Source organism: Cervus canadensis, chromosome 16, assembly GCF_019320065.1.
Source record: "Cervus canadensis isolate Bull #8, Minnesota chromosome 16, ASM1932006v1, whole genome shotgun sequence".
In the NCBI taxonomy this organism is placed as follows: domain Eukaryota; kingdom Metazoa; phylum Chordata; class Mammalia; order Artiodactyla; family Cervidae; genus Cervus; species Cervus canadensis.
The window spans coordinates 29284418-29300688 of NC_057401.1; positions in this window are offsets into that span (position 1 = coordinate 29284418).

A 16271-nucleotide genomic window follows, 5' to 3' on the forward strand; every position below is an offset into this window, starting at 1 on the left:
CTGGAGATAATTACCTTTAATCATTAAACTTGTTCTTGATTAAGAATCTGAAAATGAGCCTGTTAAGCCTTCAGCAAAATAGTAAGCCCAATAAAACACTGAAAATAACATTGCCAAGCTACCACGAAACTCAAATAGCTACTACTCAGAGAATCTGCACAACTGGTGGAAATTAAGCTAGTGCTCAAAAAGAGACCAATGCATCTTGAATGAATTCTGACCCTGGGCAACTTTTTGAGTCTTGCTTCAGGAAAAAATCAAAAGGAAGATTTTATTTGGGTAAATCTGTGAAAAGTACCCATAGAACAAACCTTTTTTATGCTTCAAAATGATATAAATGAGGTAGACAAAGGATAATGTTGATTTAACTCCTCAGCACAGATTCTAGATCTTTGAGAAACTGATTACAAAGAAAAAAATCAGGGCCAAATATAACATGTGCAAGATTGATAACCATCCACACTATACTTGGTTGGATCATAAGACATTCTGCTTATAATCTTTCCTCTGTTAAGTTCTGGCTTTAACTACCTCGGAACTTAATCAGGCGAACCATTGAAGCTGACATGGATGTCTCCATTGTTCCAAAAGCAAAAGATGGCAAAACTGAACATTGCTAAATGATATTGACTAAGATTTTCTTTATTACATACACAATGCTTCTTCTTCTTGATAAGCGTTATTACTGTTGGCCTAACAGTCACTATCGCAAATAAAAGGCAAATGTTACTAATTATCTTATTATATAGTAAGGGAAACCAGGTATAAAAAGAACCTGACTTTTCCAAGGGTTCCTAGTAAATTCAGTGGTAAATTTAATGAAAGTCACATTCTGTCAATATCTAATCTCTATTTGGAAATAGTGGATGCTGTTTTAACTCAGGCTATCAACAGACTACTTATTAAATTGTTGCCACAATTATTTGCTGCCCAAAAAGTAGTTAACAAAGGTGCGTAGGTATGGAAGAGGTCGGGCACACATTTATGTTAGTTACCTTACTGTGCCAGGCAGTATGCCAAACACAGGAATACAATGGGTGACCCAGAAAGAACCAATGTTTGTGCTCTGGAACTTTCATTGGAGTGTGAGAGATGGACAAGTAAAGCAAACAATAAATAATTCCAAACTGTACTAAATATATTAGAAGGAACCAAATCTCTACTGAGGCAATAACAACTCCCTAGGTGGCATCATGGATTATCAAGTGACTTCAGGGATTACTGGCATTTAGTGTTAGAACCAAGGATATTAATCTGCAGTATGGGAGTACAGGGATCAAAGTCCCACAAAATCAAGATCTATCATATCGAAAGTGTGAGTGGTGTTCCACTGAGAAATAATACACCTGGTTGAATTATCTAGTGAAGTAAATAGTCCTACTATGGGGAAGTTATTGAACTGGGTTATATAAAAGGAATAGTAGAAAATCAAATACTTTCTGCCCCCAGTGAACTTGATCTACCAGCTAAACCATACTAAAGGCAATAACTAAAAAGGATAAGTCAACAAATGCAGAGTGATGCCACATTAATAAATCACACGCTGGTATAGAAGCCAATAGTTTGAGGAGATTTTGAGAAAAGGGAAAATGAAGCAAAAATTTAAGAAGGCATGAAGTGGCATATATGGAGAGAGAAGGCTTTCCTTAGCAGAGGAAGAGTCATGTGAAAACAAAAAGACATTTTTGTTATTAACAGTCATTATGTCATTAACCTAACAGAAGTGTGATAACTACCTGTAAACAAAAACTAAATCCAGCACAACACACAAGTACTGAGTTTCTTGGATTTACATTCCCTTTATCTTGTATCTAAATTTTCCTATATATTAGGATGATCTCTGTTTCCAAAGCACCTGATATTATTGGTTCTATTTACTATTCCACTTTTCCCCATCTTAAAATCTTCTCCAACTACTTTTGATTCTGCTTGTTTAAGGCCGTAAGCCCAGTTAATAGACCTTTATTAACTTTCATATAAATGGTCCCCTGGCAGGTTCATATACATATTCTCTAAAATAGATTTCATTCACAAATGATCATAGGAGTCAAGTTCTTTCATAGGCATTAAAATCCTTGGGCAGTATAAGAAAAAAAACAAAATTTTAAAAGATCAAGTACTTTCTTCTCCAAAGGCTAACAGTAAAATTTTAAAAATCACTGATTCTAGAAGAGTATTAATCAAACAGAGAAAAGAGCAATTTTGTGAAATGTCACAAATTCTCAGAGTTTTTACACTGAGTCTTTCCTGTGGTTACGCAGTGAAATCCTCTACTGGAGAGGATCTGCCACATTTAAATTCATACAATAGGATGTGGAGCATCGGCCAATAGAATGGGGTTTGAAAGTCCCCCATTATGTGGTCAATCAATGGTTTATGGAAAGAGAATTCAAAGGTATTTAAATTACATATAACATAGATGCTTTAAACCACTAACATTGCTTAGCAAGCCACATACACAAAAAAGATATGTTTGTTACAAAACAGTTTAGAAGTTGATCTGAAAATAATGATACCACACTAAGATTCTTACATAAACATTTATTTAAGTTTTATAAGGAACTAAGCCAAAACGTTTGTGCTTATACATTTAAGGATGGTCAGGTTCTCTAGGATTTGCAGGGATTTGTTATATCTTTTACTTATTTCTTCAAGATTTTTTTTTGAAGGGAAAGTTTACATCCAGTGTAATAGAAAAGTGAACAAACTTTAAAGAGTATATTAAATATTTTCTGGGAGGAAGCTGTGAAAAATTATAATACCTAAAGAAATGGAGGCAAGAGAGGCTTTTAAAATATGGCCATTCAGCCATTGGCACACTGCCAGCTCAAAACTTGGAAAGACATCTTGAAACCTTTAAATACCATAATTTTCAGCTGCAAGGAATTCTCTCCATGTTATCCATATACTGAAAAAAAAAAGTATTCTTTTATAGATTTCCAGATCCAAGGTTAAAATTCATTTTAGGAGATGTTTATTTGAAAGTATTTTGCTGCTTTCCCATATTGCCCATTTCAAGTAAGATGAGGTCAAGTGGAGTTCAGATGAGACTGTACCAGGAAATCGTGTGAACAGAGCAAACCCAAAATTTCTGCCTCATTGTGACATTATTACACAAGAGCTATTTTTCATAAATGTTTTATAATTTTATTTCCCTTGTAACTGTTATATATCTCTATTATCCACTAATTAAAATACAAAACAAAAGAATTTCAAAATGCTTTTGATTTAAGGTATTGTAACTCATTATCATTTCCACAGCCAAGTGAACTTTTTGGTCCTATGTAAGAGAAAAGATGTCATAATTACTGAAAGCATCTCTTGAATATATATTTTTTGCAATGACAATTTATTCAGGTTAAAGCAACATAGGGTCCTGTTTGGTTAGGAATTCATAAAATCAAAATTCCCTTCATTGTGGCTTAACTGATAAATTAGGAATGACTGCAACTTTAGTTAGCACTTGGACCATAGAAGCAGCTAATAACATATTCCAGGATAATAATATTGGGCCAAAATGAATGAAAGATGAGCAGGAAATCAGAGCAAATAATAGACATGAAGGAGGGTGGATATAGGTAAGATTGAAATGACAGATCTGTACATCTGAATTCTGGTAAGCAGTACAGAAGGTAGGTGCATTGGCACCAAGCAGCAGACATGTATGAGTCTTTTTTGTGTGTTTGACTGTGTCGGGTCTTAGTTGTAGCACATGGGGCTCTTTCTTTGCAGGGCATGGACTCTCTAGTTGCAGCTCCTGGGCTTAGGTACTCTTCACAGCACATTTCCTGACCAGGGATCAAATCTGTTTCCCCTGCGTTGCAAGGCAGATTCTTAACCACTGGACCACAAGAGAAGCCCCAAGTATGAGCCTTTGAAACTCATGATGACCAGGAACAAAAACTCATCAAACCAAAGAGGATGCCAGGAGGCCTAAATACGGAGAAAAACATAGACTTGGTATTGTTCTATGTCAACAACATAAGTGAAGTGAAGTGAAGTCACTCAGTCGTGTCCAACTCTTTGCGACCCCATGGACTGTAGACTACCAGGCTCCTCCCTCCATGGGATTCTCCAGGCAAGAATACTGGAGTGGGTTGCCATTTCCTTCTCCAAGTCAACAACATAGAACAACACTGTGAACACAATTAACAACACAGGCTCCAATGAACTATCTAGCAACCTGAAAAAGACTCCTCATACATCCTCTGTGATGAGCTGGGAAATCTTGTTGGTTCTATAGAACATATTCAGAAGCTGGCCACTATTTACCAAATTCACCTTGATCTGAGCCTCTGTCATTTCTTGCCTGAATTTTTAACCTTATCCCCTACAGTGGAATCTCAACTGTAGAATGCAACTTAACTCAAGTCACTCCTCTGCTCAAAATTCTGCATTGGTACCCAATCTCACTTAGCATGAAACCCAACTCCCTTGAAGTAGCTGATAAGGCCCTATATGATTTGTTCCCCTTTTCTATAGGCTCTCTGAATTACCCTCTTCTTCACTGTCCTCCGACCACTTCATTTCAGGCTGCTTCTAGCATGCTCCCTCATTAGGCATCTCTCTAGTTATTCCTTCTGCTTACAATATTCTTGCCTCAGATGAGTCCTACTAACTCTTATCCTGAGTCTTTGCTCAAAACTGACCTTCCAAACAAGGCCTACTTAATACCGAAAATGTCTCTCCTTCCCCTGCACAAGCTCCTAATTCTCTCAACCTTTTCCAATTTCATTTCTGTCCATTGCACTTACTTCCTAATATGCATTACAACTGACTTATTAATCATGTTTATTGTTCATTTTCTTCTGTCCTCACCAGAATGCAAGTAAAACAATGCAGAAATCTTTTTTCTTATTAACTAGGATGGTATCTAACACAGAAAATCTCAATAATTACTTGTTTAATAAAGGAGTCCACAACCATAAAATGAATTTTGTTTGCATAAAATTTCTGTTATTTATTAACTTAAACTTTTGATGATATTATGTCATTTTTCATCATGAAAAGCTCTCTCTTCCCTAATCTAGTATGGTACTTAAAATCCTAGGTCAAGAGAATCCCTCCAGCTTCTGAGTCTACTCCTCCCTGGGCTTGTTCTGCAGAGTCACACTCATTCTCTCTCTGGAAGTTTTTATTAAACATTTGTAATGGTGTCAACTAACATTCATCTAGCAATTTATAGCTTTTAATACACTTTTATGCTCATGCATTCATATGATTCAATAAAGAGAAATTCTATTGCCAAAAAAGTTAAGTTTCTTGGTTTAAACAAAATATATTTGAGTTACATTTTTGGAGATTATAAACATAAAAGATTTATTATTCATCAATGCATGGTTATTTAGAGAATGTGACATGGTTCCAGTTGCCCACACTTAACATATGCTTCTATTTAGATTTTTTTGGTAAACTATTTGTAGGATTAAATCACCAGGGCAAATAATAGCATAGTATAAGTAGTTTAATTTTCTGTGCTCAACTGAAAATAAGCAATGTTCAGTCTTAGCACTAAGACTACTGTTTCTAAACTCTACTTCTTTTATACTTTTGATTAAATATCAGGTACATGTGGTAGTATACATTCCTAAGTCACTTGAACATCTCATCACAAATGTGCACCTAATTAAATCTCCATCTTAAAAAGGATACACTAAGAACTATAACAGCTATAACTGACACTGTATGTAGATCAAAAAGGAAATATGAATTACTAAATGAACCTTTGATGAAAAGTAAATTTCTCCCCTCCAGGGAAATATAAACCCTTAAACAATTTCTAAAAAACTATGTGGACAGTAGCAGGAGTGGATGAAGTTACAAGTGAAACTGCACACGCTCTCTTGTCTATCTTTGGTTAAATCTCTCTCTTAGGCAGCTGGCTAGCCTCAGCCATTTGCCCTCAATAGAATTAGTAAGCTATAACTGCTTCAGACAACCATGAAAGACATCCCTATTAAGATTTTTTTTTCCCATTTGTGCAACTTAGCCAAATAAAAATGACTCATGATGGAAATTACCAACAATTTAATATGTTTTCTAAAATCTGTTATGCTCTGAAGATAATTTTTTTTTTCACTTCCAATGAGAGCCTGAAAGAGGAAGTACTGAGGACTAGGAAGTGCTTGAACAAACTTCCTACTTCACTAGTAGTCAAAGAAATACAAATCAAAACAGGATACCATTTTTCATTAACTAAGTGATAATACCCAAAGCAGATCACATAAGCAAACTTTAGATTGCTGATAGAATTCTAAGTTGTTATAACTTTCTCTTAAGCTAATTTTCAATATATATCAAGGGCTTCATAAATGAGTATATTTCCTATTTTGGTACCAATTCTGGAAAATAGCCTGGAATGCAATAAATATATTGTTTTCAAGGACATTTATTACATCGTTAATTGGAATGACAAAATAATCCACAAACTATTGTCTAGCAATAAACATACTTACATATACTAAAGTATACTGGAATGTTATATGGCCATTTAGCTTAGGACCTTTCCTAGGGCCTACTAGGAAAGACAGCAACAGACTAAGGTTTATAATACCCACCTAACAGAAACTGAAATTCCAAAACAAAATACTGAGAAAGAAAAAGTAATAACTACATCAGTTTAAGTATCACAAGGGATACTGAATTATTACAAACATGTATTTTAACCTTTGAGGAAATTTTTTCCACATCTAGCTTAAGTTTAATCAAATTACATTGTCAAGAGTGCTATTATATTTCAATGTGCTATTGAAAATATGTAAAGGGAAATGTATCAAAGTTCATTAAGATGCCTCAATTAGAAGAGAGAGAAAGGATGAGAGATTCGGTGAAGAACAGCAGAACCACAAAGCACATTTGGAAGAGAAAGCAAGTCAAAATTCCCTGAATTTCTTTGACTCAACTCCCAATAAGCTGTTCTGGCTCCTCTTACAAGAAAGAAACACAACTAACCTGAAAATGTATTGTCTGGAGGGCAGGGAAAAGACAGAAGAGGCAAAAAACAGTCTACTTAGACCTGCTGACACAATTTATACCAAAGGTATCAAAAGTAGCTTCAATAGAAAAGGTACTTTTTCTCATCACTCAAAGCAGGATAGTGGTGGGTTTTTCTTAACTGGAGTTTATATTGTCATGACAAACTCACGCCAAAAAAAAGAGTAATCGCAATCTTTAATGAAGGCATCACTATCTTAAATCATTGCTTAGTATAATCCTGTGAATTTAATGGAGTTTTCACACAACTGTGGATTCAACAAAATGATCAAATACAGTCAATTATACAGAAACAAAGATCCTTGGAGTTCTGTGATCCACACAAATTAGGCAGATGAATGACCACACTGATAAATTTAACTTATATCCCCAGTCCTCTAGGGAATAGGTTCTAAGGAGAGAGATTTGAAGAGCCAGGTACATAATTTGCAAAGCCCAGTACAAAAAGAAAATGTGGGCTATGTTTAAAATCCTGGAAAAAAGTGCCATTAAAGGTACTAAAATGTAAAGTAGTTCTTCTTTTGTGTTCTCTCAAAATATATCACTTTTTCTTTTTAATTTGCTATTTAATATCATGCTTCCTGGAGTACAAGAATAGTACCTAGGCTAGCTCAGACTCTCATAGCACCAGAGGTGACGCAGACCCATGAGTCCTCATGAATTTACTGCTGGATTTCCTTCTCTGCCAACTTTCCAACCAACATGCTGTACCCCAGCCTACTGTGGACAAGTAATCTCCACTCTCGCCCAGGAATATAAACCTAGCCCATCACATTGTAGCAATCTGGAGGAACTGTAACCTCCACATTAGGATGCACTAGGTATGTAGATTGGAGTTGATTAAGAGGACCTCTGCTCAATGGCTCCCCAAATACGGGCCTGCCATATTGAGAAAGGTCAGGCACTTCCATCCCTATTGCCCAGAGACCATGCGGTATACTGCCAGACTCTCACCTCCCTCTCGCCCTTGCCCAGGCACCCACTGAAGGTAAAGAGCAGCAGTGGTTACTGAACAAAGGTGAAGAAAAAGTGAGAGAAGTGGAGAATGAGTGCCGAAGAGTGAGGAAGCAGATGACCAACATGGGGAGACCCACACCTGTGAGCTCAAGAGAATGATGACGCATGCTTCACCATTCCCTTGCATTCAGTATTCACACACAAAATGCAAAATTTAAACATAAAATTATTAAGAATTTTTAAATGACAGCTGTAGAGAATTAAACCTTAAACTCTTCTGAACATGAAACTATGGCATTGGTCATATATCCACAAAGCTGGCCCTAACCATAGATCATACACTGAAGTATCTTTGTCCCCAGAAAGAGAAGAAAATTTTAGATCACAATTGTCTTATACTCTTAAACTTGGATAAGAGATGAGAAATGAAATAGGATGAACTAAAATCTAATAATTAAAGATTTAAGCAAATGAGTAATGCAAGAACAAAATTTTAAATCTTTAGAAAATAGCAGAAGAAATACAAGAGAAAAGCTAACGGGTGCCTGATTCAGTTCCAAAGGCTTGACAAAAAGCCAAAATGCCCAGAAAAGAAATAAAGAGATTAAAGTGAGAATAAATAATCTATATGGAAAAATGTTGGGTGGAGTTTATATATGAAGCTAGTTTTCTTCTTGAATAAAACATATAGAAGAAAATATACAAAGATAATAGAAGAAAGCATCACCTAACATTAGGGCAAACCTAAACACACAGATCAAAAGGATTAGATAAAATTTCTGATTCAAGTCAATTGAGGGAGTTCACTCAAGAACAGTGAAACAATAGAATGGGAAAGACTAGAGATCTCTTCAAGAAAATTAGAGATACCAAGGGAACATTTCATGCAAAGATAGGCTCAATAAAGGACAGAAATAGTAGGGACCTAACAGAAACAGAAGCTATTAAGGAGAGGCGGCAAAAATACACAGAAGAACTGTACAAAAAAAGATCTTCATGACCCAGATAATCACGATGGTGTGATCACTCAACTAGAGCCAGACATCCTGAAATGTGCAGTCAAGTGGGCCATATGAAGCATCACTATGAACAAAGCTAGTGGAGGTGGACAAAGCTAGTGGACGGAATTCCAGTTGAGCTATTTCAAATCCTGAAAGATGATGCTGTGAAAGTCCTGCACTCAATATGCCAGCAAATTTGGAAAACAGCAGTGGCCACAGGACTGGAAAAGGTCAGTTTTCATTTCAATCCCTAAGAAAGGCAATGCCAAAGAATGTTCAAACTACCGCACAATTGCATTCATCTCACATGCTAGTAAAGCAATGCTCAAAATTCTCCAAGCCAGACTTAAGCAATATGTGAACCATGAATTTCCAGATGTTCAAGCTGGTTTTAGAAAAGGCAGAGGAACCAGAGATCAAATTGCCAACATCCACTGGATCATCGAAAAAGTAAGAGAGTTCCAGAAAAACATCTACTTCTGCTTTATTGACTATGCCAAAGCCTTTGACTGTGTGGATCACAATAAACTGTGGAAAATTCTGAAAGAGATGGGAATACCAGACCACCTGACCTGCCTCTTGATAAATCTGTATGCAGGTCAGGAAGCAACAGTTAGAACTGGACATGGAACAACAGACTGGTTCCAAATCAGGAAAAGGAGTATATCAAGGCTGTATATTGTCACCCTGCTCATTTAACTTATATGCAGAATACATCATGAGAAACGCTGGGCTGGAGGAAGCACAAGCTGGAATCAAGATTGCTGGGAGAAATATCAATAACCTCAGATATGCAGATGACACCACCTTTATGGCAGAAAATGAAGAAGAATTAAAGAGCCTCTTGACGAAAGTGTAAGAGGAGAGTCAAAAAGTTGGCTTAAAGCTCAACATTCAGAAAACTAAGATCATGGCATCTGGTCCCATCAATTCATGCCAAATAGATGGGGAAACAGTGGAAACAGTGTCAGACTTTATTTTTTTGAGCTCCAAAATCACTGCAAATGGTGATTGCAGCCATGAAATTAAAAGACGCTTACTCCTTGGAAGGAAAGTTATGTCCAACCTAGATAGCATATTAAAAAGCAGAGACATTACTTTGCCAACAAAGGTCCGTCTAGTCAAGGCTATGGTTTTTCCAGTGATCATGTATGGATGTGAGAGTTGGACTATAAAGAAAGTTGAGCACCGAAGAATTGATGCTTTTGAACTGTGGTGCTGGAGAAGACTCTTGAGAGTCCCTTGGACTGAAAGGAGATCCAACCAGTCCATCTTAAAGGAGATCAGTCCTGTGTTTTCATTGGAAGGACTGATGTTGAAGTTGAAACTCCAATACTTGGCCACCTGATGCAAAGAGCCAACTCATTTGAAAAGACCCTGATGCTGGGAAAGATTGAGGGAAGGAGGAGAAGGGGATCACAGAGGATAAGATGGTTGGATGGCATCACTGACTCAATGGACATGGGTTTGGATGGACTCTGGGATTTGGTGATGGACAGGGAGGCCTGGCGTGCTACGGTTCATGGGGTCACAAAAAGTAGGACACAACTGAGTGATTGAGCTGAACTGAACTCAAGAAGGATGCCAGAACAGTCAAGAATATCAAGAACTTTGGGGAAATTATAAAGCAGACAGAACAAGACTGATGGAAAAAACCAAAGACAGAGAAATATGAGCATTTTTAGTAGACCAAGACACTAAGATCAATGGCAGTGAGAACTAGGAGTAAGATTAGGCTACATTGTTTTGAACTGGCAAAGTTTTTAACTAAGAGACTGTGTAACAGTTGAACACTTGCACTCCAGAATACCTAGACCCATATTTTTGCCTCAGGACAGAATATTCTAAACAAAACTCCAAATAAAAGAGAATACACAAGAAATTCAATGCATTTCCTGATTTATAAACAGGTAATTTCTGGATATCTCACCCATTTTATTCATATATTCAGTATAGTATATTGACACCTAATGTATACTAGACTGAGCATTTTAAGAACTGGGCATGTAATATACCAATAAAATGTTATAAACATATCCAAACAAAATATCATTAAATTATTCAAAGCAGGTACACTAGAAATACACTGTATTAGACTTTAAAGTACCTTTTTCATAAATGGCTATATTAAGTAAATAAAATGTAAGATCAGAAATAATTTTAATAACAAAAGCAGTAGGTTTGACTTTTTCCTTAGTTTCTTTTGTATATATTTTTAAATATTTCTAATTTTTGTTAAAAAAAATTCAAGAATGCACTATTTTTCAGTTTCAAATAAAGAGTAGAATTTGCACTCTCTTTTCATTCCCATAACTGAATGATTACTAACATATATATTTATTGTTGTGTATCCCTGTTTCATTTCTAAGCATTAATACACATATATGTACTTATTATGTGTACATAGTTTTCCCAGGATACATCATTTAAAGAGCAAGAGATAGAAAATCTGACAGAAATTACAGTGATTTTTAAGTCTAGATATCATTCATTTAATACGAAATTTTCAGGGAATAAAGGAAAGTAACAAATAATCATACAAACAATTCAATAAAATGTACAATCACTGAGTCTTCTCCATGGTTGAAAAGACCATTGAGGACCATGCAAAATGGCAACCAGGTCAAAGTGATTACTTATTTTAGGTTACATACACAAAATAAAGCAATAACTAAGACCACAAAGACACTATAATAATTGAGATCCCTAGCCCATGGAGGAGGGTTTTGTGCTTCAGATTAAGAATAGGCTAACCAAGGTCCATTGTATGAGCTATGCATGTTTTCCAAGAGAGAAGCCAGATCAAGCTACAAGGAAAGCAGGAACAGTACTGGTTTAAAAGAGAGACCAACTCAATCAAGATGATACTGACAGATTTCTTGACATTTTCCAAGGTTCACCATCTGTTCTTGTGTCCTGGGTAAACTAACAAGCTAAACACAGAAACAAGGGTAACTCCCGATTTTCCTGCCTATGTGAAAAAAGATAGCATTTGCCAAGGGATGAATTATTTTCCAGTCTGCCCTTACTCAGGGAGTCTCAGTAATTCTGCAGTATGTTAGGTTTAACATACATATACTATATAGCTTTTATAGTAATTAAATTCCCAGTAGAGTTATTTTGCCTTGAACTCTCATCCCCGAATTTAAATGTTTCAGTGAGTGCCAAGAAAGGGGAATATGCACATGGCAATGTTCCATAAATATAAGTACATGGAAATAGTCATGAAAATGTGAATGAACAGAGGTATATACAACATGACAGTAATAAGATTTGCTCAATTTCCCAATGTAATTTAAAATATAATTTTAAATGTAAATTTTAAAAGAAATGTAATTTTAGAAGAAAAAGAAAAACTAAGAGCCCTGACATCAGCTAATTCCAAAACTGAAGAGGACAGCTTAAATATTCAAACACTAGGTAAAAAAGCACATAAATATCCTTATTGTGTCAACAGGATTTTAATGTATTTTTACTGTGCACCTCTATGAAAATGAACCCTAAGTAACTTCTCCAAAGAGACTTTCACTGACCAAGCTTCATTCCCCTTGGCAAACCTCTCACTGACCACTGACATATTAGTAAAAGTAGACAATCCAAGCTCATCAGTTAGATGTAGTGCCCTAAAAGTTTTCCTGGGGATACTGTTTTGGGGACAGCTGCCTTCCCCATAGGGTCTTTCCCATATCTGAGCAGATGAGCAATCACAAAGGTGCTATGCCCTTCCTAGCAGCATTTTGTCTGAGATTCAGCCTCATTAAGAGTGGTGGAGACTTTGCTGGTGGTCCAACGGATAGGGCTTTACCTTCTAACACATGGGTGCAGATTCCATCTCTAGGTGGGGAGCTAACATCTCACATGGTTTATGGCAAGAAACCCAAAACAAAACAGAAGCAATAAAGAGTAAAAAAAAGAAAGAGTGGTGAAAGTAGAAAGGACACACTCTGACAGGCCTATCAATCCAGCCACAGTATTCTACATGATATCTTACGGATTTTGCTACCGGAGAGTGGCATAGAAGCTAAATTTGCTTTAAATGCCACCACTTTCTCTTTCAAGTCTAAATGAAAGGTTCAATTGTCAGTTTTTATGGTGCCAAATCAAGATCATCTCTGAAAGTTTTCATTCTTAAAATGCTATGTTCATTCTTTCCCTTCCTCCTTCCCCAATATGTAGAAGGGGAACTCTGTAAATTCATTTTAGGAAGTCTCATGAATCTTTAGAAAACTAGCAGATAAACTTCTATAACAACATATTTAAAACAGTGTATCCCTGGAACAAAAATCTAAACTCCATATAAAATGTATTGAATGCTATAATATCAGGAAACAGTCTTGGGCACAAGGATATAGTTTCCTCAGGGATATATGGCCAATGTGTCACTACAGGCAAATCAAAAATAAAAATGTTGCCAACGTTCAAATTTGGGAAACGAAATATGGGGGGAAAATCTTCAATCCTTGTATAAAACCATGACCCAGACTCATCCAGATTATCCTGTGTAGCTCAGGCATACTGGTCTGTAAACTCTGCTTTCCACATAGATGCCATGCTAAATGCCCTGAATGATACATACCCTCCTAGTCTGTTATCAGGAATACGGCCCTAATTTGTAATTCAACAATATATTAATGCAATGTTTCTTCAAAAGTAGAAAGCAAGGAAATATCTTCACCCAAAATATTCTCTGGTAACCTTACTGTCTTACTCCCCTGTCCATTTGCGATATTAACTAATGCAGCAATTAGCAACCAAGGGGAGCAAGCAATCTAGAACTTTCCCTAAGCCTGAAATCTAGTCATCAGCTATCTGTGTGATCCCCTCCTTGCTTTCTAGCACTTGGAGGAAGCTCTGTATCACAAAGTTGATTGTCCAAAGAGCACAGGCAAGGTGGTCATTTTTGTTTGTCTTCTAGTTCTATAAAAACCATAATCCAATCCAAAATAAATTATTTAGGTAGTTGGAGTCAGGAACTGTAAATATGCTAATTCAATATTATCTCAACACCTATTTTATATCTAGAAAGGAATGTTGAGAAATTTGATGGACTAATTGATAACAATCAGGTAAATGTCACACCGTGGATAATTAGGCATAAGAGAATGGTGGAAGCCATCATAAGCTAACACCATCTTTGTTAACTCAAATTATTCTGACTACAATAAGTATCCTTGAAGAATAATTAACCTCTTATTTAAATCAGAAGCATTTGAAATTATTTTGTTAGCTCCGTGAAACAGAACTCAAGAGGTTTCAAAGGGACCTGTTCCATCAAATTCCAAGATTTGGCTTGAATTCCCTATCATGGATGTGGCAAATGCAGAGACAGTACCAAAAATAAAAAACATATGGTGCACTGGGAAGACCCAGAGGAATCGGGTGGAGAGGGAGGGGGGAGGGGGTATCGGGATGGGGAATACGTGTAACTCTATTGCTGATTCATGTCAATGTATGACAAAACCCACTGAAAAAAATAAATAAATAAATTTTAAAAAAATAAAATAAAATAAGAGGGCCAAAAGAACTCCCCGGCTTTAGACAAAAAAAAAACAAAAAACAAAAAACATATGATAGGACAGAAAATAGCTCCAATAAGAGCATAGGAACAACACTGCATAAGGAGGAACAAGAGGGCAGGTATATGTGGAGGGCCATAGTGCTGGGTCTATAAAAAGAGCTTCACTTTTCTCTTTGGAGTAATAAAGTCTATGATGGAAGAATCAAAACCTTTAAATTCCCAGATGTACTGATAGAAAGCACATACCTACTAGACTCAACATTCTAGAACTGGAGTTGGAGATAGAAGATAAATGGAGGGTGTATACAGGCCCTTGAAATTTGAAGATGGAAAGTTTGATCAACTTGAAATTTCCTATTGCTTGGCAAAGATATGTTAGAAATATATATATATATATATATTTTTTTTTTTTTTACCTCACTAAAAAAATGAGGTATTCATTCAGGTATGACCTAAATCAAATCCTTTACGGTTTTGTAGTGGAAGTGACAAACAGATTCAAGAGATAGATCTGATAGAGTACCTGAAGAACTATGGACAGATGTTCATGACATTGTACAGGATTCAGTGATCAAAACCATCTCCAAGAAAAAGAAATCCAAAAAGGCAAAATGGTTATCTGAGGAGGTTTTACAAATAGCTGAGAAAAGAAGAGAAGCTAAAGACAAAGGAGAAAAGGAAAGATATACCCACTTGAATGCACAGTTCCAAATAATATCAAAAAGAGATAAGAAAGCCTTTCTCAGTGACCAATGCAAAGAAATAGAGAAAAACTATAGAATGGGAAAGACTAGAGAGCTCTCCAAGAATATTAGAGATACCAAGGGAATATTTCAAGCAAAGATGGGCACAATTATGGACAGAAACAGTAAGGACTTAACAGAAGCAGAAGATATTAAGACAAGGTGGCAAGAATACACAGAAGAACTATACAAAAAAGTTCTTCATGACCCAGATAACTGCGGAAGTGTGATCACTCACCTAGAGCCTGACTTCCTGGAGTGCGAAGTCAAGTGGGCCCTAGGAAACATAACTATGAACAAACCTACTGGAGGTGATAGAATTCCAGCTGAGCTATTTCAAATCCTAAAAGATGATGCTACTAAAGTGCTGCACTCAACATGCCAGCAAATTTGATAAATTCAGCAGTGGCCACAGGAATGGGAAAGGTGCTTTCATTCCAATCCCAGAGAAAGGCAATGCCAAAGAATGTTCAAGGGAAAGTCACTTAGTTGTGTCTGAATCTTTGAGATCCCCTAAACTATATAGCCCATGGAATTCTCCAGGCCAGAATACTGGAGTGGTAGCCTCTCCTTTCTCCAGGGGATCTTCTCAACCCAGGGATCGAACCCAAGTCTCCTGCATTGCAGGCAGATTCTTTACCAGATGAGCCACAAGGGAAGCCCAAGAATGTTCAAACTACCACACAATTGCATTCATCTCACACACTAGCAAAGTAATGCTCAAAATTCTCCAAGCCAGGCTTCAATAGTACATGAAGCAAGAACTTCCAGATGTGCAAGCTGGATTTAGAAAAGGCAGAGAAACCAGAGATCAAATTGCCAACATCAGGTGGATCACAGAAAAAGCAAGAAAATTCCAAAAAAAATATCTAGGCTTCTGCTTAATTAACTACGCTAAAGCCTTTGATTGTGTGGATCACAACAAACTGTGGAAAATTCTTCAATAGACGGAAATAACAGAGCACCTTACCTACCTCCTAAGAACTGTGTATGCTGGTCAAGAAGAAACATTTAGAACTGGACATGGAAGAATGGACTGGTTCCAAACTGGGAAAAGAG